Below are 27,491 nucleotides of genomic sequence, written 5' to 3'. Positions count from 1 at the left end.
TGTATATGTAAAATGTATGAATCACTTGAATACTACAATCATTATAGTTTCTCAAAAGTATGTTTCCATTTAGTAAGAACAACTTGGTGATATAATAGCCCTTTAAACATAACATTATTTTTGTATCGAAACCCTATAAGAAAGATATTATAATTATGTTTATGAAATGATACTTTGACTTGTAATGTACTTGTATTCCCCCCCCCCCCCCCCTAAAGCGTGAAAAGAATTGAAAAGTAGGGGTATGAACTCACTCAATAAGTTTGAAGAGAGAGGCTAGAGTTGAGCAGAGTTTCGACTGTGGAAAGTTGCGTCTTCGGGTTCTCGGGAATCTCTGCAGCCTAGATCCTTCGTCGGGGTCTCGAGTGCGGAAACCAAGGTAAGGAAATGGTCTCTGGAGCTGGGAGAATGGCTGAGGAATTGTGAAGGTGTGCCAAAACTCGAAGCTCATGCCATCTATTTATAGTGCTGGAAGAGTGAGTACGCGGGGCGTACTCACGTATGCGGCGCGTACCTCGTTACGCTGGGCGTAATATGGCGTCATGGCTTACGACTCCTGGCTAGCTAAGCGTAGAGGGGGCGGGCCGATGGGACTCGACTCTGGGTCTAGTACGCGGGGCATACTCCCAGAGAACGCGGGGCGTAATCCGGCCTGTCCTCTTCTAAATTCCGTAACTTTCGCATACGAGCTCCGTTTTTCGTGTTCTTTATATCCACGCGTAGGTGAGATTATGCTCTACAACTTTCATTTAGACTCCGTCGGCTGGTTTTGAATTTATTTTTAATGATATATTTTTAATAGGCCGGGCCTCCTAAAGTTCGTAAAAAAATTCATAGGTTCTTTATTCGACGTCGGTTTTCGTTTGTCTTTTTATCGTTTTATTACCACTGAGGAGATCTTCAACTTCCGTTTAGGTGGCGATAGCTAAATAACACTCGATCTTCAATCCGAGTTTTTAGCCCTCTACTACTGTTACGAAACTTTGAAAATTCGTAACTTCTTCATACGAGGTCCAATTTGGGCGATCTTTTTATGCACGCTCACCTTTCAACGAGATCTACGACTTCTGTTTAGATGCTTAAGACAAGAATGTATTTTATTGAGATTTTACTTTTTACGTCAAAAAATGTTTTAACGTCGTGTCGTAAACATACGAGTGGTTATACTTTCTTCAATATAACCCGCTTTTGAGCGTTCTTTATGTTTTTGGAAACCTTGGCATGATATCAAATATTTGAGGCATCCCAACTTAGATACTTGAACACTTTATTTTCGAGGTTAATTCCGTTGTATTTGGCTTTCGAGTGTTACAATGCTTTTGGAAAATATAGGGTTGTCACAGATGCCGTGATACAACCCATAAAGAATGGTCATAAACAGACGACTCGCCCCGTCTGAGCCTACACTTCGTTCTGATAGCCCCTTGAACAAGACGGTGAAGAAGCCGTTCCACTGAGGAGGTAGGCAAGATTTCTTGAATTTGGTCACCGTCGTCAGAATTTTAGTGTATCCCATGTTATAAAACATTGAAAACAACTGCCCCACCGGGATGGATTCAGGATTAACCCTAGATTCGTCGGGTGCAAACCCTAAAAGCGAACAAAATCGCTGCTTGGAGATGGAGGCCTTTTGATCAAGAATGTCGAAGAAGATTCGATCGACAGACTTGTCATAGTGGGCTGTGGAGAATATTTGCGAAAGACACTCCATTGGAGCTGTTTCGACCTTGGTGAGAGCGGGAACGAGCGGCGAATACTTGAGACATTCCATGATTGGAAACATGAATGCATTGTAAACTTGAGGAGTGAGGTCGATAGTCAAGCTTTGTTGAGGACGGATTGGCAGAATGTGAGAAGTAGCATGAACTGAGGATGAGTCCGCCATTGAAGAGAAGGATTTGGGAGAGATGATGAACAATAGAGAAAACGAAGCTCTTTTTACTCTCTGACGATTTGGTGCAGTAAAGAGGTAAATTATGGAAGAAATTACCTTTTATACCGTAGTGAGAAGTGAGAGAAAAATCTATTCCCAAATCTTCAAAGGAAATACGAAGAGTTTCCTTAGGTGATTGACGCGTGACAGTTGGGAGCCCCAATGATTACGCAGGAGAGAGAAAAACTGTCCCGTTTCACACGCCTTCCCATCAGGCGCCGTTTGAAATGTCAAGAACGGTTCTACTTAACACGCCTTCCCATTAAGCGCCGTTTGAAAATCAAACCGATTGGACTTTTGGCTGAGTCAACAACTTATCCCTTTAGAGTGAGGTGTCATCATAAAGCAAAATAACCACGTGTAACGTTGTGATCCACATCTCTTGTATAACCTCAAATTCCATAGCAAAAAGTTGCTTGTAAGTAATGAAACCAGAATTATGGAAAATCAAAAAGATTTTCGTGCATAGTGTGTAAAAGAAAAAGAAATAAAGCAACACATATGTGGGAAAGTGTGATGTCAGCAAAGACACGAAACAATGGATCCCAGGCACAAATCTCTTCCTTCAAAGTCAAGAGAGACCTTAAAGTGTTTGTTTGGTTTCCCGTTGAATTACGATCAGACACTTATTGAGAAGTGTTGAAAGGCATCTTTTAATTAGGCTAATGTGGGTGGCTTTCGCTTCAGTATAGAATTCCTGATCATGACATAAGACAGAAATCGACTGAAGTACTTGTGAGACCAATGTAGTCTGTTGAAGAAGTAGGTGTGGAGAGAATTTAAGTGGCAGTTTGAAAATACTTTTAGGGGAAATCTCAAAAAAAATAGAAACTGGATTCCAAGGGAAGAAATGTTATGGGATTTAACAATTTCATAGGAATCACATAAAGAGAAAATTCAGAGAGTTCAAGGTACATCTCCATAGGTGAATTCGTCAATTCTTTAGTGAAAACTAGAGCAAATTTAATTGTTCACCGTCAATGCATAGTAGGTATTGAATTGTGGGGTTCACTTAGCACGTAGTGGCACGAAGCTAAGATCATAAACACAGAAATTGTGTAACCATAAACCTCAGTGATAATTTCTGAGAGTCTCAAGGGTTATGTGTATGAGGCGAATAGGATGGAGAAAAGTATTGGAGATGGTGTAACGAAACCAAAGTACCTCTGCTGTTAAAATAAGGACCAAGCAGAAAACTCTTATCTCATGTGAGAAGAGAGTAAGGTAGCTCATGATTAGAATAAATAGAAAAGCCTAATTGGGAAGACAGGGTTTGTATATACCAAGTCAGTAAGGCTATTATTCAAAATCGGATGAGGCTTTGGACACATACAGTAACATGCTTCTAGGGACACTTAACTGTTAAAAATGTGAGAACAAGAATTTCTCCACAATTATCCACAACAAAAAAATTAACGAACACAAAAAAAAAATGTTTTTGGAGTTTTTGATTTAAAGAAAAAGAGAAAAAAAAATTTGGAACCGAACCCAAAATAGACCGAACGTTCGGTTCATTTCGGTTAAAAAAAACTTTGAAAAAGTAAGAAAGAAATAAGAAATAAGAGTACAAAAAGGTTTACAACCAAAGAAACTACCTTTAAGTGATAAGCAAAGATTAGAGAATAGGACCGAACCCGAGCGCTCGGTTCGTTCCGGCACTCACGTGAACCGAACCCGAACGTTCGGTTCATTTCGCTTCCAACTTTTAGTTTTGAGAAGTAGTTTTTGGTACGGACTCTGATTCCATCATACCTAGCCCTTGTAGAATTTTATTGAAACTTGCTTCAGGAAGAGCTTTGGTGAAGATGTCAGCCAGTTGATCAGTAGTTCGAACAAAGTGAATTTTGACGTTTCCATCTTCCACATGATCCTTAATAAAGTGATACCTCAGTGCGATATGCTTGGTCTTGGAGTGTTGCACTGGGTTATGACAGATCCTAATTGCACTTTCTGAATCGCAATATAGTGGGATCTTTTTCATATTGAGTCCATAATCATGGAGCTGGCTTTGATTCCAGATCACTTGAGATGTACAGGAGGCAGCTGCAATGTATTCTGCTTCAGTTACAGAAAGAGAGACACATGTTTGTTTCTTAGATTGCCAGCTCACCAACTTTCCATCGAGGAATTGACATCCTCCTATAGTGCTTTTCCTGTCTAAACCACATCCTCCAAGGTCTACGTCTGAGTAGGCTTGAACAAAGAACCCTGAGTTTGAGGGATACCAGAGACCGAGAGAGGTGGTTCGCTTCAGATATCGGAGTATGTTTTTCACTGCTAGCATGTGTGGTTCACGAGGATTCGCCTGAAACCTAGCACAATAACACACAGAAAACATTATATCGGGCCTGCTAGCTGTGAGGTACATCAGGGATCCAATGATTTGACGATATAGCGTAATATCGACTGCCGGTTTTTCCAAGGATGGTGTGAGTTTGGTGTCGAACGCCATTGGAACTTTGACCTTTGAATCTCCCATCATGCCAAATTTAGCAAGAAGAGTCTTGGTGTATGCTTCCTGGTTGATAAAGATGCCTTCGGGTCCCTGTCTAATGTTTAAACCAAGGAAAAAGTTAATCGGACCCATTGAGCTCATTTCAAATTTAGTCTCCATCAGCTTTCTGAATTCAGCTGTTAAGCTAGGATTCGTTGAGCCAAAGATGATATCATCGACATAGATTTGAACTATCATAAGGTGGTTACCTTCCTTCTTTCGAAAGAAGGTTGGGTCAACCGAACCTTGTTTGAATTTAGACATCTTTAAGAACTAAGTTAGTGTTTCATACCATGCCCTAGGTGCTTGTTTCAAACCATAAACTGCCTTGTCTAGAATGTAACAGTGATTTGGATGCTTTTCATTCACAAAACCTGGAGGTTACTCCACGTAAACCGTTTCTTCAAGTTCTCCATTCAGAAAGGCGCATTTCACATCCATTTGATAGACCTCGAAGTTCTTGTGTGCAGCGTAGGGAAGAAATATTCGAACAGATTCCAGCCTTGCTACCGGAGCAAAAGTTTCTTCGTAATCAATTCCTTCTTCCTGGCAGTATCCTTTCACCACGAGACGAGCTTTATTTCGAATCACATTACCCTCCTTGTCCATTTTGTTTCTAAATACCTATTTGAGACCAACGACCGAGGCATCTTTTGGTCTTGGAATGAGACGCCAGACCATATTTCTTTCAAATTCATTGAGTTCATCTTGCATAGCCTGAACCCAATCAGAATGATCAAGAGCAATATTGACGGTCTTCGACTCAATTTTGGATACAAAGGAAGTATACATGCAGAACTCTACTTTGGAAAATAGGGAGGTTTGCTTTGCCTTCACTTGGGATCGGGTCAGGACCTTTTCAGATACATCATCCACGATTTGAGACACAGGGTGATCTCTGGTCCATTTGATGAGAGGAGGATAATTTTGATCATAAGTGGGATCCAATTCAGCATTTACCTCTTCTTCCAACTCAGATTGAATATCATCATCATAAAGCAAAGTGGAATTCTCCCCCTCGACAGATGACGAATCATTTGGATTATCAGGTTGGTTCAGACCTTTGGGTGCAACAGAACTCTCAGGTGTAGCTGCACTTTCGGGTGCTACCGGACTTTCGGGTGTAGCTGGACTTTCGGGTGCTACAGGACTTTCGGGTGTAGTTGGGCTTTCGGGTGCTACATGACTAGAATTCTCCCCCTAAAAGTGTGAGTTCGGTTGATTTGAAGAAAATAGATTCTCCCCCTCAACTGAAGTGTCGTGCTGAGGAGGTTCGTTTTGAACTTGTTCTCCTTCTCCCATTTGTTTGGCTGCATCTTTGACAATCTGCTTCAGATGATCGATTTTTTTGTCTGCCGCCTTGGCTTCTGATAGAATGGCTTTCTCAGGTTCATCGAACAGGTCAACGAACTGATCAAATAGATTAGCAATCGTGGCTGTGACTTGACCTGTTTGAGAAAAAATCTCTCCAATAGCTTCTTCAGTAGTTTTTAGCTTCTTGACATAGCTGTCATCGAAAGTCACATAATATGTTTCTTCAATCTTTCTAGAACGCTTATTTAAAACCCGATATGCTTTTGAAGTAAGAGAATATCCCAGAAAAATTCCTTCGTCAGCTTTAACATCAAACTTGTTACGATGTTCTTTGGAGTCGAAGATGAAGCATCGTGAACTGAACACATGGAAGAATTTTACGTTCGGCTTCCTGTTATTGATGATCTCGTAAGGAGTGAGAGAAAAACACTTGTTGAGATAAGACCTGTTCTGCATAAAACAAGCTGCAACAATAGCATCAGCCCAGAAATATAAGGGAAGAGAAGCAAAACTTAGCATAGTTCGGGCCGCCTCACATAAGGATCGGTTTCGCCTTTCGACAATACCATTCTGTTGAGGCATGTAAGGGGCTGAGAAGTTATGACTGGTTCCTTTTTCTGCCAAAAAGTCTTCGTATTCTTTGTTCTTGAATTCCAGTCCATTGTCGCTCCTAATGTTTCGAACGACTTTTCTCAGTTGCACTTCAACCTGCTTGATAAACATCTTTAACTTAGGAGTGGCCTCAGATTTGTGCTTCAGAAAGAATACCCATGTAAAACGTGAGAAGTCATCAACAACAACAAGATTGTACTTGCTACCGCCAATGCTCTCGATTGATGATGGACCACACAAGTCGATGTGAAGCAACTCAAGTGGTTCAACAACTTTTGAGTTTATAATTGATGGGTGACTTTGATGACTTTATTTCCCCATTTCGCAAGCAGCGCACAAGTGTTCTCGATCAAACTTGAGCAATGGAAGACCCCGAACATGACCTCCAGTGACAAGCTTGTTGATGTCTTTGAAGTTGAGATGTGAGAGCCTTCGGTGCCACAACCAGCTTTCGTCAGAATGAGCTTTGGACAAAAGACATATGGCTAGATTTCCTTTGATTGGTCTGAGATTCAGAGGAAACATTTCGCCTTTTCGATCTGATTTGAGAATGACCTTGTTGGATTTCTTCTCTATAATCTCTGAACCTTCGTCGTCGAATGAAACTTTGAGACCGGTACCTCCAACCAGTTGAGGTACACTGATGAGATTATGCTGCAACCCTTCTACGTACGCCACCTTTCTTATTGTGAAGTCTCCATTGGTTATCATCCCATAGCCCTTTATCGTTCCATAGGAGTTGTTACCGAACTTGACATTGCCACCATCTTGAAGAGATCGAAACTCCCTTAGCTCTTCCTTCCTTCATGTCATGTGACGTGAGCAGCCACTGTTAATGTACCATTGTTCGTCGAACTGCTCGTCACTGATAACCTGCAAAAATTAAGCAGATTTAGGAATCCAAATTTTCTTGGGTTCACGTGAGCCTTTCACAGGAATAGGAATAGTAAGAGAAATATCAACAATATATGTGCGTTTAACTAAGGTTGTTTCATCTTTTCTTTTAATAGTAAACACTTTGATTTTGTTAGAATTAGCTACAGGTGTTTTGGATTCAGATTCTGGTGTTTGAGCACTAGACTGCTTTCGGTTCTCCTTGACTGAGGAAATCTTCGTTTTTCCGTTCAAGTTCGTTGATGATCTTGAATTTTGTGTGTAGACTGAATTGGGTTTAGAAGAGGGTTAAGAATCAGAAGAATTAGAAAAAGAGAATTTAGAATGAGAGTTTTTCCTGACTTGAGGTTCGAAATGACCCTTTTGTTTATGGTCATTAAAGGGACCGAACCTGGACCTTCGGTAGCTGCTTGATGATGAGCCGAAGTTGGATTTTTGGTTGTTGTTGGTTGGTGGTTTGAAACTTGGTCTTTTATTATAAAAGCTTGAAGGACTGAAATTAGGTATTTGCCTGTTATTACTTGGCGGACCAAAACTCGCTTTTCGGTTGCTGCTGGTTTCGGGACCGAACCTATCCTTTCGATTCTGTGCTTCATGTGGCCCGAAAGTCTTTTCTCTCTGACTTAGAGTCTTTATCTTGGTAAGAGTAATGAGGATTTGAACGCCAAAACTGCTTTCGCTCTCAGAGATTCTTCTTGTATCTAAGATTTCTCTACTTCTTTTGATTTTTCACCTGTTTCGGCTGTCTGTGGATATTGGCTTTTTGTTTTAGCTTCTTGACAGCTGGTTCACTTTTCATAGATGAGGATTCGCTTGTGGAGGTGAATTCTTCTACAGGTATTTCTTTTGTGCCACTTGTACCAGGTACGTCAAAGTTGGTAGGCTTATTTAGCGGTTCTGGCACATATCTTCCTTTGGTCTTCCAAGATGTTCGCTCCGACAGACCAACCGTTTCGTCTGCATTGTCTATAGGAGCTGACCAGAAGAACTCATCACAGCCATCTGCATTGTCTTCATTCACTATGGCAGTGAGTCGGCTGTTTGATGTTCGGTTACTCCTGTAACCTTATACACCTGATTGGGAGTGGTTCTAACCTTCTGAAACACAACGACCTTTTCTTTAAGGGCTGGGGACTTAGTTTTGGACAAACGAGCGAATTCCACAGAATTTTCAGAAATCAGATTTTTGTGGTTTTCAGATGCGTTTTCGACATCAATTTTATTTTCTGAACTTAAATTGGCACTCAATGAGTCGAATTTTTGTATGGTTTCAGTCCTAAGTTTCAGTTTATCGTTTTCATCCAAAAGATTTTGAAGCATGTCCTTATGGTCTTTGGACCTTATAAAAGATTTTGTTTTGTCCAGACCATACATATAAGTGGGATTGACATCATCGGAAGATATAACACTTTCACAGTCGTATGCTTCGGCATCGATGTCATCCTCCTTAAACTCAAGGAAGGGTAGAATCATGCGATGTATCTTCTGCCCTATTTCACAGTTTAGATGCAGTTGAGTAATGTTAGCATAAAGTCTTTTAGCGATTAAACAAAAAACATTCCTTTGTTTTAACAATTTCAAATTATCTCTTTGTAAATAAATGTTTTCATCCCTATACTTAATTAGCTCCGACTCCTTCTGCTCAATCCACATCCTTTGCTCCTCACTCTTGGAATACACCCTGCTTATTAGGCCAGTCAGATTAGAATTTGTGACCCGAGTTTGAGTTAAACAACTATCTAGATTTGAAAGTCTTGAATTCAAGTTATTTAATTCCTTTTCATATGATTTTTGTGGAATTTTAAACGAAACAAAGACAGATTGTGCCTTCTTGATTAGTTCATCAAGTTCACTAATCTGCACACTGAGAGGTTTTGCTGTAAAGTATAAGTCCTCTCGCTCCTTGGCCTCGTCATTTCCACCATCAGTATTATATCCTCTCATCTGAGATACGTCAGTCACCATTAGACATCTTCCGCTGGTTTCATCATCTTTTGCAACATAAGCCTTTCCATGCGAAGGCTTTCTCAGCTCATCGTCTTCTGAATCAGTCGACCATACCTGTACGCCACCGAACTCGTCATTATCTGCCGAACCCTGCACAATAAGAGCATTCATAGAGGGATTAGTAGCGGCTTTCTTCCTTTTAATCTCCTCCAGAATTTTCATAAGAATTGCCTCTTCATCTTTCTCCTCATCCTTCTCAGCCATCTTCTTCAGCACACAATCCTTTGCATAATGATTCTTTCCCCTACAGTAGAAGCAACTGACACCAGAGTCAGCTTCACCTTTAGCTTCCTTTTTCGACTCCTCAACTTTTGGTTCATCTTTTACTCTTTCGGAACTATAGCTTCCTTGCCAATTACGATTTTTGTTGGAAGGAAACTTCTTCTTGATAAACCTTCTGGGATTTGACACCATTAAAGCATAATCTTCGGCTGTCAGATCGTGATCTCCTAGATTAAGATCCTCTCCATCTTCTTCTACACTTTTACCCTTGGATAAGAGCGCCAGAGATCCCAGACAAGAAACCACGCTCTTTTCTTGCATCACTATCTTTTCTTGGGATTTCAAAATTCCCACCAGTTTCGCCAGCGAGTAAGATTTGAACTGTTCGTGTGCTTTGACTGTTGACACAACAGCTCTCCACTCGGATCTTAGACCATTCAAAAAAGTGACCTTCTGTTCAATAAGCTTCCTTTGAATATCATGTTTGATCATCTTGCTGAGAAGATGATTGAAGCGATCAAACGTTTGTGTAACAGTTTCATCAGGGCTTTGCCTGAACTCTCCAAATTCAGACAGGAGCATGGTCTGAATTGAGTGCTCCAGATCTTCATCTGTAGAATACAGCTCTCGCAGCCGATCCCAGATTTCTTTAGCAGTACTGCAGGAACTAACCAATCTAAACGAGTCAGATTGAAGAGCAAATCGAATTAGTCTCAATGCTTTGATGTTGCACTGAAACTTCTCCTTTTCGTCCTGAGCGACATCTTTCACATCATTTAACAAATCATTATACTCCTTTTGAGTTTTAATAATTCTGGATGTTCCAAAATGAGAAAATTGTCTAGACACAATGGCTTCCCATATCAGATACCCATTATCTTCAGATCCAATGACGTAGTCTTCGAAATGATGCGCCCAAACCTCGTAATCTTGAGTGTAGAGAGTTGGAATCTTGGTTGTAGATCCTATACTGTTTGAGATGTTGATAGGATTGGTTTAAGAATCGTCCATGCTTGATCGTTTAACCTGTTGCAAGACCAGACTTGTAATACGTAATATTAGGGCAAGATGAATAATTACTGAGATACGTCAATTATGGAGTGACGGCTCAATAGATATCAGTAAATGCGGAATAAACCCTAATAACTTCTTCCACATAGGAGATGTGTATGAATTACACAGCCTCCTGCTTTGATACCAATTGATGAGTTTAAGAAACTCTTTGATCATTTAGATCTTATAACAGGTAAACCACGAAAGCGATAAAAGCAATATAAAACACAAGAGTGAATCTGAATATGTCGAATGATTCGATTGATTCAATCCTCAGCAGAGCTTGATAAAGAACTTCCGTTGTAAAGGATATTAGGGTTACAAAAGATAAAGATCAAAGTACTTGACAGAATTACTTCTAAAATCTTATGTTCTAGGATGCATGCAAGCACCTATAAATACAAAACCTTATAAAATAACTCACGGATCGACAGGCCCATACCGGAGAATAAATGGACTAAATATCGAGCCCAAGACGCAACACCTTCTGGACTAAAAGGGTATAGAATTATTATACAAAAACACTTATGAACTCACGAACTTAATTGTTGACAGTTTTTCAAAACTACTTCTATTTCTCAGGGATTCAATAATACAGGTAAACCACAACTTTTGGGAAGGAACGCTAAGGCGTCAAATTTCAAACTTATTATATCATCACAATGTAATTTCAATCAACTATGTAAAATTTTAAATTATATTTATGATGGTTGTGTTTGCTTTCTTTACTATTTACTCAACTGTTATGATACTACATGAATTCATACGCCCTCGACCGATTCCGCCGTTCTGGTTTGGGGGTGTGATAGATTGGTATCAAAGCATTGTTTATAGTGAACTAAGTATATCGAACCACATAAGATATACAAAATATAAATGAAAAGGGACCAAAACTCTCTGACAAAACACTTTCACGCCTACGATACTTCATTAAATTAAAATGTTAGTTTTCATAAATATACAAATATATGCATGTAACAATTTATTGTCATAGTTAGAACCATACAAAAGTATTAAGACAAGTTGGAGACTATGAGTAAGCCTTAGAATATGTAATCAGATCTAGGATGAATATAGCATGATCAACTATATTTATCGGAAATATGACCAACGTATGCCAGGGAATAGTTGTAGTGAGCAAGAAGTCAAAAACTTACCAAAGTAACACTAGAATCAAACCTACGAATTTAAATACTATAGGAGTATTTATGACACAATAAAAACTATAACAAGCAAGTAAACCCCCACATTTCGTTAGGACTAGGATCATCAAGTAAAATAAAATTAAGCATATAAAAACTAAAAACCTTCACTGAGAGGGCTATAATTGTAAAGTGCATACTTTAAGGTTACACATGAGTGAGTTTGCATGGGCTTAGGATTTATGTTTTCGCTTTAAGCTCTTTTCCTTGTTTGGATGTGGGCTTGGAGTGAAGCTACTTATCTAACGGCCCATTCAATCTCAATTATATGTAATTCGTATACACTAGGTAATTATATGAGGACTCGGTGTAGGTCTTATCATAAAATTTTCTCTATACACTCAAATTCTATATATAACTCTCTTATCTCTATTCTCGATCAGACGGAATCGCAGGATTTCATATCCCTGGGGATCCCTACAACCCAAACCACGGTAATCGAGGTTGGATCGAGGAGGATCCAGAACAGGATCCCGAAGAGATTCCCGAGGAAGATCCAGAAGAGGATCCCGAAGAGGTTTCCGAGGAAGATCTAGAAGAGGATCCTGAAGAGATTCCCGAGGTCTACAATCCTCCCCAGAAGGCACCAAAACCCCGATGGAACTTTCAGGCTCTGGCTCCCGTCTGGTCTATAGATCTAAAACAATGGAGCAAGGAACAAGGACAACGTCCACCCTATGGCATGGGACAAGGCTTTTATAACCTCAGTAATGGAGGTTCAGCTGACAGAGCACTCCCTGTCATGGTTCGTCGCATCTCCAATCAGGGAAAGCAAACAAGGGTAAATGCCAACCAAATCATGGATGTTGATGCCACTGCCCAAATCACAGCGGTACGTCTTCGTCACCTGGACGAAGAACATGATCAAACAATAGTGCACACATTTTTCTTTCAGAAGGACATTACTGTTGCTAGAGTCGAGGTAAGGGAGTTCCAGAAAAACCAAGCCGCAATAGAGAGGCGCGTCATCGAGGCCGAATGTCAAGTAGCTCAAGCTCGGATTACCACAACAACATACCATGGTCCGCAGCATGCCACCCGCTCGGAGTAGAGCGCATACTTCTTGAGCTATCTATATACTTATCGAGTGAGCGTTGGTGCTACTCTTTCCTTGATGTATGTAAACCTGACGGATTGTGAGTACACAATTCGGGGGTTTGAAAGCGGTCAAATTTTCCCATTTTCATTGATGTACTCCAGACCTGTGTTAAGGTTAAATTTTCCTGATCGATGTATCGAATATTAAAATCTATGAGATTGACACGCATTTATTATTTAATTGAGTATTTCATTAAGTTCTTAAAATACTAAGGAAATCATACACTTATTATTGTAAGTTTCCATTTTGCAATTAACTTACAAATTCGGTAATGTTCGGAACGTAAAGCATATAATACTAAGACTTTCCATAATCATTTATGAAGACTTATCAAGAATTTGTCTTTTAACATATGCCAGAATCATGCTGCCAAGAAGGAATCCCCGAAGCTTCAATAGCACAGGAACACCAACACCACCTCCACCACAAACCCCATCAATGGACAATGTTGTGTTCCAGGTTGCTGTAATAGCTGTGTTATAGCAGAAATGGCACAAATGAGTAACAACGAGTCAGGAGGAGGAATAAATAGCTCTACTAATGGCCAACACCAAGGTCGTTCCAGAGAATGCACTTAAAAGGACTTCAGCAACATCAAAACCATATCCTTTAATGGGACTGGAGGAGTTATGGCTCTATCCCAATGGATAGAGAAAATGGAAGCAGTATTTGAGATCTGCTCATGCCAAGAAGGGAGCAAAGTAAAACTTGCTACTTGTACTTTCTCCGAACGAGCCCTAACGTGGTGGAATGGCCACGTCAAGTCACTAACTCTGGTAGTGGCTAACTCCATGGGATTGGAAAACCTTAAACAAATGCTCATGCAAGAGTACTGCCCGAGAGGCGAAGTACAGAAGCTCGAATAAGAGCTTTGGAGCCTTGCAATGGTAGGATCGGACATCACAACCTATAGTAATAGGTTTAGTAACTCGGAAATACTTTGCCCAAGAATGGTTGCTCTAGAGAGCAAGAAGATCGAGAGATACATCTGGGGAATGTCACCACAGATTCATGGAAGTGTACTAGCTTCCAAGCCAATTACTTTCGATAGTGCCAAACAGTTGGCACAATCCCTCGTTAACCATGGCGTCTGCCAAGGATTCATGACTGCTTTTCCGAAGCAACCTATAGAGAGCAACAACAACAACAACAACAATACCAACAACAACCACAACATGAAGTTTTATAACAAAAGGAAGGGTCAACCTTCGCAGGAACTTTCCAAGAAACAGCAGCTAGTGATAGTTCATGCCGCTACTACTCCCACCGTTGTTCCTGTCACCCCTACACCAACAAAGCAATATGCTGGAAACCTACCGAAGTGCAACAAATGCAATTACCATCACAACGGAAATTGTTGGGTGATGCACTATAATAACTGCAACTGGAAAGAGTACAATTCCTGTTTTTGTAAGAGACTGGCAGAACCAATCACCCAAGTTCCTGGAGTCGAGGTGGGCCAGGAGTCTCATGGGTGTGGCGAAACTGGGCACTACAAGATTGATTTCCCTAAGTCAAGAAATGCTGGCGGTGTATGAAGAGTGCTGGCAATAGGGCAAAACGAATCAATAGCTGATCCCACGGTGGTTACGGGTACGTTTCTCCTTAATAGCGCTTATGCATGCATACTTTTTTATTGTGGTGTGGAGAGGAGTTTCGTGAGCCATGAATTCAAACACTTACTTAAGCAAAACCCCCCAATCACTTAATAAGATATTTACGGTAGAAATGGAAAACAGTAAAACAGAAAGCACAAACGATATATACATAGGCTTCACACTAGATTTAAATGAACACTCGTTCCAAATCGAGCTAATGTCGATTACTATAAGAAGCTTTGATGTCATCATCTGTATGGATTGGTTAAGCCTTCACCATGCTGATATACTTTGTCATGAAAGGGTCGTTCACCTTAATCTGCCAAATTGCGAAACTCTTATCATTTATGGTGATAAATCTGGAACCAATTTACAAATAATCTCTTGCGTCAAAGCCCAAAAATACATACGCAAAGAATACAATGCTTTCCTAGCCCACGTGGTAGATAAGGAAAAAGAAACGAAAGACATCAAAGACATTCCAGAAGTCAGTGAATTCCCCGACGTCTTCCCTGAAGATCTTCCAGGAGTTCCACCAGAACGTTAAGTCGAGTTTAGAATCGACTTAATTCCCGGAGCTACCCCAGTAGCAAAATTGCCGTACCATCTAGCCCCGACAGAGACGCAAGAATTATCCAACCAACTAAATGAGCTACTCAATAAAGAATTCATCAGGCTGAGATTCTCACCTTGGGGAGCACCATTCATGTTCGTAAAGAAGAAGGATGGATCCTTTCGCATGTGTATCGACTACCGAGAACTAAACAAGCTCACAATCAAGAATAGATATACCCTACCGCGCATAGACGATCTGTTCGACCAACTCCAAGGAGCAAAATACTTACCAAAGATTGATTTAAGATCCAGATACCATCAGTTGCGAGTCCTAGAAGTAGATGTTCCTAAGACGGCCTTCCGAACTCGTTATGGTCACTACGAGTTTGTAGTGATGCCCTTTGGATTAACAAATGCATCGGCGATGTTCATGGACTTAATGAATCGGGTATTTCGTTCCTTCTTGGACAAATTTGTGATCTTGTTCATAGATGACATACTCATCTACTCCCGAAGTAAGGAATAACATAGTCAACACCTCCGTCAGATCTTGGAAACATTAAAGAAAGAAAAGCTATACGGAAAATTCTCAAAGTGCGAATTTTGGATTCGGAAAGTAGATTTCCCGTGTCACGTGGTCAGCAAAGAAGGGATACACATGGACCCTTCCAAAATCAAGGCAATCGAGAACTGGTCAGCTCCAAGAACTCCAACGAAAATCCGACAATCTAGGTACCACTTACCGGTCTAACTTAGAAGGGCGTAACCTAAAACTGGGGAGAAAAGCAAGACGCTGCGTTCCAAACATTGAAACAAGCCCTATGCAGCGCACCTATATTATCATCGCCAGATGGAACGGAAGACTTTGTGTTCTACTACGACGCATTAAACCAGTGTCTTAGATGTGTTCTAATGCAACGAGGAAAGGTCATCACATACGCCTCGAGACAAATCAAGACACACGAAGTCAACTACACTACCCACGACCTAGAACTGGGAGCAATCGTTTTTGATGGGGTTTGAGCACTCTAACACTCCTAAGTGTACGTGCAACCCTAGAAAACCTTGGATCTATGTTTGTCTAAAATACATGCAAATTATGATTTCCAAGGTTCATAATCCTATCTATCATACGTGGGGAACTTTTAATCTAAAAGATGGATAGAATTACATACCTTGTAGTTGATTTGATTCTTTGAAAACCTTGAAAGGCTAGCACCCGAAGTGTGATGCGTCAAATGCTTCACACAACACCAAATGCTTTGGAATAACTATAGAGTATGTATAACACTTGTATAAATCGGCTTGCCCTCTCTTGTTCTTAGTGTGTCTTGCCGATTTTGGTGAGGATCGTGTCCTTTATATAGTGTGTCACGTCTAGGGCTACACAGTGTAAACCCTAATTTGACATGACTCTTCATTTCCATGACCCATGGGTTTGTAACTCCCATGGAGCATCCATGGAGAATCCTATGGGTTTAACCCAACTTGATAATCCATGGAGCCTTTTAGCCCACTATACAAGTTATGGATGATATACATAATCAACCCACATATTTAATTAGTTATCTTTTGATCACTTAATTAATTCCAAATTAACTGTTGATCAATACTAATTAAATAATACTATTAATATATTAGAACTTATAATATATTAATAAACCACAAGTGTTATTTCTCTCATTTGTTCTATCCAAATGCATGATGGTATGCAACCCAAATGGACCATGCCGGGTCGGGTCAAGTACATACCAAATATAGTTATGAACTTAGACACCTTATCCAACGGTCTCCCACTTGGATAAGTCTAATAACTATATTTGTAAGTATGACTTCAGGAAACGATCAACAATCGTAGCTCTTTCAAGGTCTCTCGGACCTAAGAAGATGATGATACGCTATTTAAGATAAGTGATCATATAATCCTCTGTTCTAGATATCACCCGGACAAATACATGGAACAATGTCTTACTTATTGTCCACTAGATTGTTTCCTGATTTTCGATTTGTTTGACATAGAACTAAATTGAACACATCAATTCGGTTCTGACCGGGCCCGGTACATAGGTCAAAACAAAATCATCGAGGGGCCCAGATATCGCTTCTAATCTAAGAAGGAAGAGATAAACTTCGACTCATATGCTTATTCTGCTACTTGGTTAATCACACACAAAAGTACGTTTTATAACATCGAGTTACCAATACGATTTCGTACTATCAATGCATAACTAACTCATAGGCAACAAGTTATATCTCTAGGTTTGAAGACTAATATGGTATTACCATCTCATGATCACTCGAGATAAATTCCATGAAGTGATACCAGTGAGCATGGCTTCAGTCCAATGCTCAGAACTTATGAACACTCATGAGTGTTGTAGCCATGTCGAACAACTTAAACCATTGCAATAACTCATGAAAGTCTTGATTCATACGTACTTCGAACATATAACCGACTGTGGAGATTCGAATAATATGATATACCAAACATAATTATTCTGGAAGTAAAAACATGCAAAATAAATATAGTAAAGGATTGAAAAAAGATACCAAAACTTTACTCATAAATAAACACAACTTTTATTCATCATCAAATGTCAATTACACTTTACAAATTTCAAAATTATCTAACTACTAAAACTAATATCGTCCTTCAGCCCTATGCTCCTAGCATGCTGTAGATGCTTAACCCGACTCAACCCCTTTGTGAGGGGATCTGTTGTGTTCTTATCCGATGATACCCTCTTTGACACGAGGAGTCCTTCTTTTATTCAATTTCTGATGAAATGGTATTTTCTGTCGATGTGTCTGGATCTCCCATGATCCCTTGGTTCCTTGGCTAAGGCAACTGCACTTTCACTATCACAGAAAATTTCCATTGACTGTTTTATAACTGGTACAACTCCAAGGTCTCCAATGAAGTTCTTCAGCCATATCGTCTCCTTTGCTGCCTCGCTTGCTGCCATATACTCTGATTCGCAAGTTGAATCAACCACTGTCTCTTGCCTGGAATTCTTCAAAGTAATTGCTCCTCCGTTTAAGTTAAAGACCTAGCCTGGCTGAGATCGGAAATTATCCCTATCAGTCTGAAAGGTAGCATCACTATACCCTACAACTCTCACATCATAACTCCCATCCAGGGTAAGGACCCAGTCCTTAGTCCTCCGCAGGTACTTGAGGATACTCTCTACCGGAGTCCAGTGTGCCTTGCCTGGGTTCCCCTGATATCTGCTAACCATGCTCAAAGCGAAGGCTACATCAGGTTGAGTGCATTTCATAGCATACATGGTCGAACCTACTGCAGAAGCATAAGGTACTCGATTCATTTCTGCTATCTCAGCCTCAGTACATGGGCTCTGAGTTTTACTCAGTCTGGCGTTACTCTAGATGGGTAACTCTCCTTTCTTGGAGTCCTGCATGTTGAACCTCTTCAGCACCTTGTCCAAGTAGGTACTCTGACAAAGTCCAATTAGTCTTTTACTCCGGTCTCTCATAATCCTTATCCCTAGAATATAGGCCACTTCTTCTAGGTCTTTCATAGAGAAACACTTCCCAAGCCAGGACTTCACTTCCTGCAGGGTTGGGATGTCATTTCATATGAGTAGTATGTCATCCACATACAATACCAAAAAGCGGACTATACTTCCACTAGCATGGACATAGAAACAAGATTATTCTTCACTCCTCGAATAACCAAATACATTGACTTTCTCATAAAAGAAAAGATTCCATCTGCGAGGTGCTTGTTTCAATCCATAAATGGATTTCTCGAGCTTACACACTCTATTAGGGTATTCTGTACTAACAAAACCCTCTGCCTGACTCATGTAAACATCTTCAGCCAAACTTCCATTAAGGAAGGCGGTTTTGACATCCATTTGCCATATTTCATAATCATGAAATGCAGCAATGGCCAACAGAACCCTAATGGACTGAATCTTTGCAACTGGTGAAAAAGTATCATCGTAATCAACTCCTGGAGTTTGAGAAAAGCCTTTTGCAACCAGTTGCGCCTTATATGTGTGTACATTACCATCCATGTGGGTCTTCTGCTTGAAGATCCATTTGCACCCAACTGTCTTACAACCTGGTACATTGTTAACCAAGTTCCAAACTTCATTGTCATACATGGACAATATCTCGTTGTCCATTGCCTCTTTCTATTTGGCAGACTCGGGGCCTGCCATGGCTTCCACGTAACTGTTAGTTTCATCCAGACTTACCAATATCTCATCACTGATAAGTGTCTCACCTTCCGCAGTAATATGGAAACCATAATGATGCTCAGGTGCATTCCTAACCCTTGTGGAACGCCTTAGAGGTTCATACTTGTCAAATGGTTCAACAGGAGTTTCCTCCTGAGGTTGAGTGCTAGGGTTTGCAGTTCCTTCACCACTTGACTCTTGAATTTCTTCAAGGTTAATTTGCCTCCCAATGTTTCCTTGGCTTATGAACTCTCTCTCTCGAAAGACACCCCTCCTTGCTACAAAGACCAAATTGTCACTAGGTTTGTAGAAGAGGTAATCAAAGGACTTCTGTGGGTAGCCGATGAATATACACCTCTCACTTTGAGGTTTGATCTTATCATGAGTCTCGCATCTCATGAAAGCCTCGTAACCCCAAATCTTGATGTGGTCTAGTTTGGGAACTTTACCAGTCCACATCTCATGAGGAGTTCTGGCAACTTTCTTTGTAGGGACCAGATTAAGGATATCGGCGGGAATCTCTAAGGCATACCCCCAAAATGAGATTGGTAGCGAAGCTCGAATCATCATGGAATGAACCACATCAAACAAGGTTTGATTACGCCTCTCAGCCACACCATTAAGATGTGGTGTCCTGGGAGATGTCAATTATGAGATAATCCCACATTCTTTAAGATATTCGAGGAACTGTGTACTAAGATACTCACCACCAGATCAGATCGAAACATATTAATGTTCATGTCCAATTGATTCTCGACTTCCTATTTAAACTCTTTAAACCATTCAAAATTCTCTAACTTATGCTTCATTAAGTAGACATATCCATATCTACTATAATCATCAGTAAAAGTCGAATAATAACGATTAGCATCCCTTGTGGCAGATTTGAAGGGTCCACACACATCCGTGTGTACCAGATCCAACAAACCTTCACCCCTAGCAAAGGAGCCAGTGAAGGGAGACTTTGTCATTTTTCCAAGTAAGGATGATTCAAAACTATCATCTGACTTTAGGTCAAATGACTCCAAGACTCCATCCTTTTGGAGTTGGCCTATGCGTTTCTTGCTCACATGTCCAAGACGACAATGCCATAGTGATGCTTTATCCAAGTTATCATTACTCGAAGAATCAATACACAACACATTATTTCCTAGATTATCTACAACAGATACAGCTTCATATACACCATCACAAGGTAATGTTTTAAAATAAAGAACATTATTAAAGAAAGCATTTATTCCACCATTTTCATTATCAAAATAAAAGGTAAACCCTTGTTTGCACAAAGCATGAAAGGAAATAATATTTCTTGCCATTTCTGGTGAATAACAACATTTATTCAAATCTAAAGTAAACCCACTACTTAGCAACAAAGAATAAACTCCAATCTTCGTGAAAGGTGAAGCTTTCCTATTCCCCATCATCAACTTTATCTTTCCATGCTCCACATTCTCAATTTTTCTTAGTCCCTGCAAATCATAACATATATGAATACCACAACCGGTATCAAGGAGCCAAGAGTTAGAATAAGGTGAGTTCTCAGATAGAATAGTGTAAATACTTGCATGGTTGGGTTTACTTTCCCATCCTTCACATCTTGCTGGTACTTTGAGCAGTTCCACTTGCAATGCGAATTTTCATGGCAATAGAACCATTTAGCCGCTTTTGGGTCAGAATAAGGAGTGACGAAACCTTTCTTGGTTCCACTTGAAGAAGAGCCGTCAAGGGTCCTAGCCTTGGTACCCTTCGAAGAGCTTTTCCTCTTCTTCCCTCTACCTTTCCCGATTGCCAACACAGGGGTGGATTTTGGAGAAGGAGTAGGAGTGTTAACAACCGACTTACCTTTAAGTCCTATTTCTATGGTCTTTAGGAGTCCCTGAAGTTTGCTGAGTGTGACTTCTTCCTTATTCATGTGGTATGTGATGCGGAATTGATCATAACACAAGGGTAAGGAGTGCAAAGTGATATCTATTGCAAGATCCTCAGGGAAGTTCACATTAAGCTTCAGCAAACGATCCACATAGCATTGCATTTTCTACATGTGGCTCGTGACAGATTCTCCGTCCTTCATCTTGCTTGTTATCATGGAGGAGATTATTTCATACCGCTCTTGACGAGCACTCTGATGGTATCTTTCCATCATATCTTGGTGCAACTCAAAAGGGTAGTGGTCCTCATAGGACTTCTAGAGTTCAGCTCTCATGGTGTCCATCATGATGCATGCCACTTTGGTGACATCTCTTTCATGATTCTGGAAATCAGCGATCTCCTGTGGAGTAGTAGTTGACTCATCGATCTCCTTTAGCTCCTTGTTGAGGACATATTCCTTGTCCTCATAACTAGTCACCATCCTGATGTTCCGGATCCAATCCACAAAGCTGGAACCATCGAAGATGACCCTCCCACATAGGTTCATGAGGGAAAAGGAGCCAGTAGGGTTTGAGCCAAAAGCAGTGATGTTGGAAGACATCTGAAAAAGAAGAGAACAAGTTTAGTTTAGACATAAAGATAGCCCTTAATAAAACACCCAAATGTAATATTAAGGCTAGGATCCAATCACAATATATCGTAACTTAGAAGAGGTATGCCGTAATCTAAGCTATAACATATTTGAAAGGTAGGTGAATGACGATTCACCAATTTCTACCAAAAACCAAAATACAAATTACTAGGTTTTTAAATTGGTTCTTATAAATTTCTAGATTCTTGAGATTCAATGAACTTTTCAAAGGCATGTTCCAATCTCGAGTGTGCCCTCCAAGTTTTGTGACTGGGATACCGAGGATCACAAAATGTGGTGTGAAGTAACCATGCAAATCACTTGGCACCCTTAAAGTTTATCACTCAATCGATGTGTTAGTTAACCACACGTGCTCCACAGACCTATAATAAACTTTAAGTCACCCTTTACCTACCTTGTTAAGTCGAGGTTACTGTGCCGGTTAACTACACACGCTCCACTAACGACTTAATCAAAGTGTAAAGTGTTATTTCATGGATTAGCACCTTATTCACATTTTGCTAAAGTAACTAAAATTGGGAATTTAATAAAAAAATTAGTTACTTTATATATTCATCATACTTTTAATGAGAATTTATAAGTCCTTGTCCTACCCGTTCGGCTAACGACCCTCCACCGATCAAACAAGCGGTGGGTGAGAGTGGACACCCATTAAGCTGCCATTCTATAGGAAGCAACCTTATACCCCCCCCCCCCCACCCTTATAGACCAGCTTCGTGAATGAGACATACTAATAGTAAGACGACTTAATCTTTTATATATATATATATATATATATATATATATATATATATATATATATATATATATATGATTAACTTATAATATTATAAAGTATAAGGGTTGATTTGTAACTTTTAAAAATATAGGCTTTAGAACTAAAGTTTATTAGATGACTTTACATGTTCCAAAACATGAGGGTAAGTTTTGTAACTTTACAAAACCTTTCACATTCATAACTTTTAAGTTATTAAAATGAAGGATCTTTATTTTATAACTTATGTGTTCTTTTAATGGCTTTTAACACAAAGAGACTTTTGGTTATCCATAACTTGAGGACAAGTTATGGACTCCATTAAAACACATAAGGATCATGAATTAAACATTTAAACAAGTAATTCCTATGATCTATCAAAAAACATATAAGAACATGAATATTCATATCAAAGTTTCAAGAACATATGAACACATAATTCATGAAAGAATCATATTAGCCATTGAAAATGGATTATAACAAACATTACACCATCTAAAAAAAGTTTTACAACACCAAAACAGTTTAGGGTAATGTTTCTAGTCCATTTCCAGCAGCAAAAATCGAAATTCTCCACTCTGGCTGGCCAACTCTTCGAGTGCACGAATTGAATCACCAAGGTGGTTGCATTTTCACTTGGACTCGTTGAGTCCCCCCATGGACTCGTCGAGTCCCTTATGCAGACAGCTCAAAAATCGATTTTTTCCACTATTTTGCATCAAGTATTTAACAAACGAGCCTAGGCTCTGATATCACTAATGAGTTTTGAGCATTCTAACACTCCTAAGTGTACATGCAACCCTAGAAAACCTTGGATCTATGTTTGTCTAAAATACATGCAAAATATGATTTCCAAGGTTCATAATCCTATCTAGCATACATGGGGAACTTTTAATCTAAAAGGTGGCTAGAATTACATACCTTGTAGTTGATTTGATTCCTTGAAAACCTTGAGAGCCTAGCACCCCAAGTGTGATGCCTCAAATGTTTCACACAACACCAAATGCTTTGGAATAACTTTAGAGTGTGTATAACACTTGTATGAATCGACTTTCCCTCTCATGTTCTTAGTGTTTCTTGCCGATTTTGGTGAGTATTGTGTCCTTTATATAATGTGTCACATGTAAACCCTAATGTGACATGAATCTTCATTTCCATGACCCATGGGTTTGTAACTCCCATGGAGAATCCTATGGGTTTAACCCAACTTGATAATACATGGAGCCTTTTAGCCCACTATACAAGTAATGGATGATTTACATAATCAACCCATATATTTAATTAGTTATCTTTTGATCACTTAATTAATTCCAAATTAATTTTTGATCATAACTAATTAAATAATACAATTAATATATTGGAACTTATAATATATTAATAAACCACAAGTGTTATTTCTCTCATTTAGTCTATCCAAATGCATGATGCCATGCAACCCAAATGGACCATGCTGTGTCGGGTCAAGTACATACCAAATATAGCTATGGACTTAGACACCTTATCCAACAGTTTTCGCCCTAAAGATCTAGAGGCATTATCTCTACGACACAAATGCACAATCTACACTAGTCATAAGAGCCTTCAACACATTCTCAGCCAAAAAGAACTTAACATGAGACAAAGACGATGGGTTGAACTACTAAGCGATTACGAATGCGAGATTCGTTATCATCCGGGAAAAGCTAATGTAGTAGCTGATGCTCTTAGTTGAAAGGAATACTTGAGCCGCCGAGTGAAGTCCTTAACCATGACAATCCATTCACACTTATCCATGAAAATCAAGGAAGCTCAAATAGAAGCCTTGAAAACAGAAAATGTGGCTGGCGAAGCCTTAAGAGTAATGGATAAGAATCTTGAAGTCAAGGGTGATGAAGTTCGTTACTTCATTAATCGAATCTGGACACCGAAGCTTGGTGGATTCAGAGATGTTGTCTTGAATGAGGCTCATAAGACTCGGTACTCTGTGCATCCTGTTTCAGACAACATGTATCTGGACCTCAAGAAGTTATATTGGTGGCCGAACATGAAAGTCGAGATTGCTGGCTATGTAGGCAACTGTCTGACTTGCGCCAACGTCAAGGTAGAGTACCAAAAGCCCTCGGGATTGTTACAACAACCTGAAATACCTGAGTGGAAGTGGGATGGATAACCATAGATTTCATAACCAAGTTACCCAAAACAGCGGGTGGACATGGCACCATCTGTGTGATTGTCAATAGATTAACCAAATCTGCCTACTTCCTACCAATAAAGGAAACTGACAAGATGGAGAAACTAGCCCGAACGTACATCAGAGAGATTGTGCAACTGCATGGTGTACAAATATCCATTATTTCTGACAGAGATAGTGGATTCACTTCACGAATCTGGCAGTCACTACAAAAATCTCTAGGGACGAGACTAGACATGAGTACCGCTTACCATCCATAAACCGACGGTCAGAGTGAGAGGACCATTCAAACTTTGGAAGATATGCTAAGGGCTTGTGTGGTCGATTTTGGTAAAGCATGGGATACCCACTTACAACAATAACTATCACACTAGCATCAAGGTTGCTCCCTTCGAAGTCCTCTATGGCTGCAAGTACAGATCACCTCTGTTTTGAGCTGAAGTGGGTGACACGCAACTAGCTAGAGGGAAAATACCCAACAACACTCTCACAGGCCCATAAATCATAAGAGAAACAACCGAGAGGATTGTCCAAATACGGGAACGACTAAAAGATTCAAGAGATAGACAAAAGAGTTATGCGGGTAAAAGACGGAAGCCATTGGAGTTTTAGGTTGGGGACCGAGTACTATTGAAGGCCTCTCCCTGGAAGGGATTAATATGTTTTGGAAAACGTGGGAAACTAAATCCAAGGTATATTTGACCATTCGAGATCCTTTCCAGGATGGGTCCGGTAGCTTACAAGCTTCGATTACTGCAAGAACTCAATAACATACATCCTACCTTTAATGTGTCAAACTTAAAGAAGTGCGTGTCCCATGAGACCATCGTCATCCCTCTGGACGAAATGGAAATCAACGAGAGTCTCCACTTTGTAGAAGAACTAGTAGAAATCATGGATACAGAAATTAAAAGAATAAAACAAAGTCGCATACCTCTGGACGAAATTCTCTCTAACAGGGGGGATGATGTGGCAACCCGATATTTCAAATCAATGTAATGACCTGAGTAAAGTATTGTAATCTATTTTTGAATAAATAAATAAAAATAGCGTCAAAAATGAAATGTTCAAAAGTCTCCATTGGGATACATAAAGTAATAGATATTGTAAAAAGGTTTTCAGAAATGTAAAGAATACAAAAATCCAAGTTATAACGTAGAAGTTATGAGAAATCGAAAATCCGTAATGAAACCAGTAAAACACTGTTAAGCATAAAACGAGAAATTTCGATAAAATACTTTTTAGCCTTAGGTATCTAAATGAAAGTCATAGATATCTTTAAACGGTAAACGTATATAAAAAGAACGTCCAAATCTAACTTCGTATGAGGAAGTTATGATTTTTCAAATTTTCGAGTTAGCGGTATGCAGCCCAAAGTTCAAATATGAAATCGAGTGATTTCTAGCCGAAACAATCTAAACAAGAATCAAAGATCTCATTGTTCGTAGTATAACAGTAAAAAGACTGACAAAAATGTACATCCGATGAAGAAATTATGGGTTTTTAACAGACTTTTCCAGTCCCAGCCTGTTAAAAATATACTATTAAAAATAAATAAAAATTAGTCGACGAAGTCTAAACGAGAGTTGTAGAGTATTTTCTCACCTACGCGTGGATATACATAACATCAAAAACAGAGCTCATACACAAAAGTTACGGATTTTACAACATCAGGACACAAAATCTGAGGCTGGTCCAAGAGGAAACGCCCTTGTTGGGCTTATAGTGTTGCGTCATGGGCTCGATCCTTAGCCCAGTTTTGGTAGCCAGTTTGAGCCTGTCCAACCGTGCATTATTTTACTCTAGGGTTTTCGTATTTAAGGTGCATGCATGCATCGTTAGTTAAAAAAAACGCTTTTATTATTTTTCTCATCAGTATTGTAAATCCTAACTCGCCTCTACAGTGGAAGTTCTTCATCGAGCTCTGCTGAGGCGTGACTATATTTGAATCATAAGCTTTACATTGACTCCATACTGTGTTCATAATCGTATTGTGTTTGAATTGTTTGTTCTTCATTAATATACCTGTGAAAGATCTAAACGATCAGAGATTTATTCTCCTCAATTGGTATCAGAGCAGGAGACTGTGTAATTCATACACATCTCTTCTGTTGAAGAAGTTATTAGGGTTTTTCCGCATTGATTGATATTAATTGAGCCATCATTCCATATTGGCGTATCTCATTAATTGTCGATCTTACTCTAACGATAAATTACAAGTCTGATCTTAAATAGGTTATCGATCAAACATCATCACAATGTCCATGGATGATTCGTAAACCAATCCAATCAACATCTCCAACAATATTGGATCAACGACAAGGATTCCAATCTTATACACTCAGGATTATGAGGTTTGGACACACCACTTCGATGATTATGTGATCGGCTCAAATGATAATGGGTACTTGATCTAGGAAGCAATCACAGTTGGCCCATTTGCTCACTTAAGCACCTTAAAGATTCTCAAAACTCAAAAGGAGTACAATCAGCTTGTGAATGATGTAAAGACATTCCTGAAGACGAGAAAGAGAAGTTTCAATGCAACATCAAGGCCTTAAGAATGATTAGGTTTGCTTTGCAGTCAGATACGTTTCGATTTGTGAGTTCATGCGCTACAGCTAAAGATATATGGGACAGGTTGAAAGAATTGTATTCCACTGATGAAGATCTGGAACATTCGATTCAGACCTTGCTTCTTTCTGAATTTGGTGATTTCAAACAGAAGCCCAAAGAGAAACCTGTTCAGGCTTTTGATCAGTTTAATCATCTTCTAAGTAAGATAATAAAGCATGGGATCGAATGGAAGGTTATTGAACAGAAAGTTACCTTCATGAGCGGTCTTACACCCAAATGGA

This window comes from Lactuca sativa, chromosome 4 (genome assembly GCF_002870075.4).
Source record: "Lactuca sativa cultivar Salinas chromosome 4, Lsat_Salinas_v11, whole genome shotgun sequence".
Classification (NCBI taxonomy): Eukaryota; Viridiplantae; Streptophyta; class Magnoliopsida; order Asterales; family Asteraceae; genus Lactuca; species Lactuca sativa.
Note: the sequence above shows the minus strand (reverse complement) of the source record.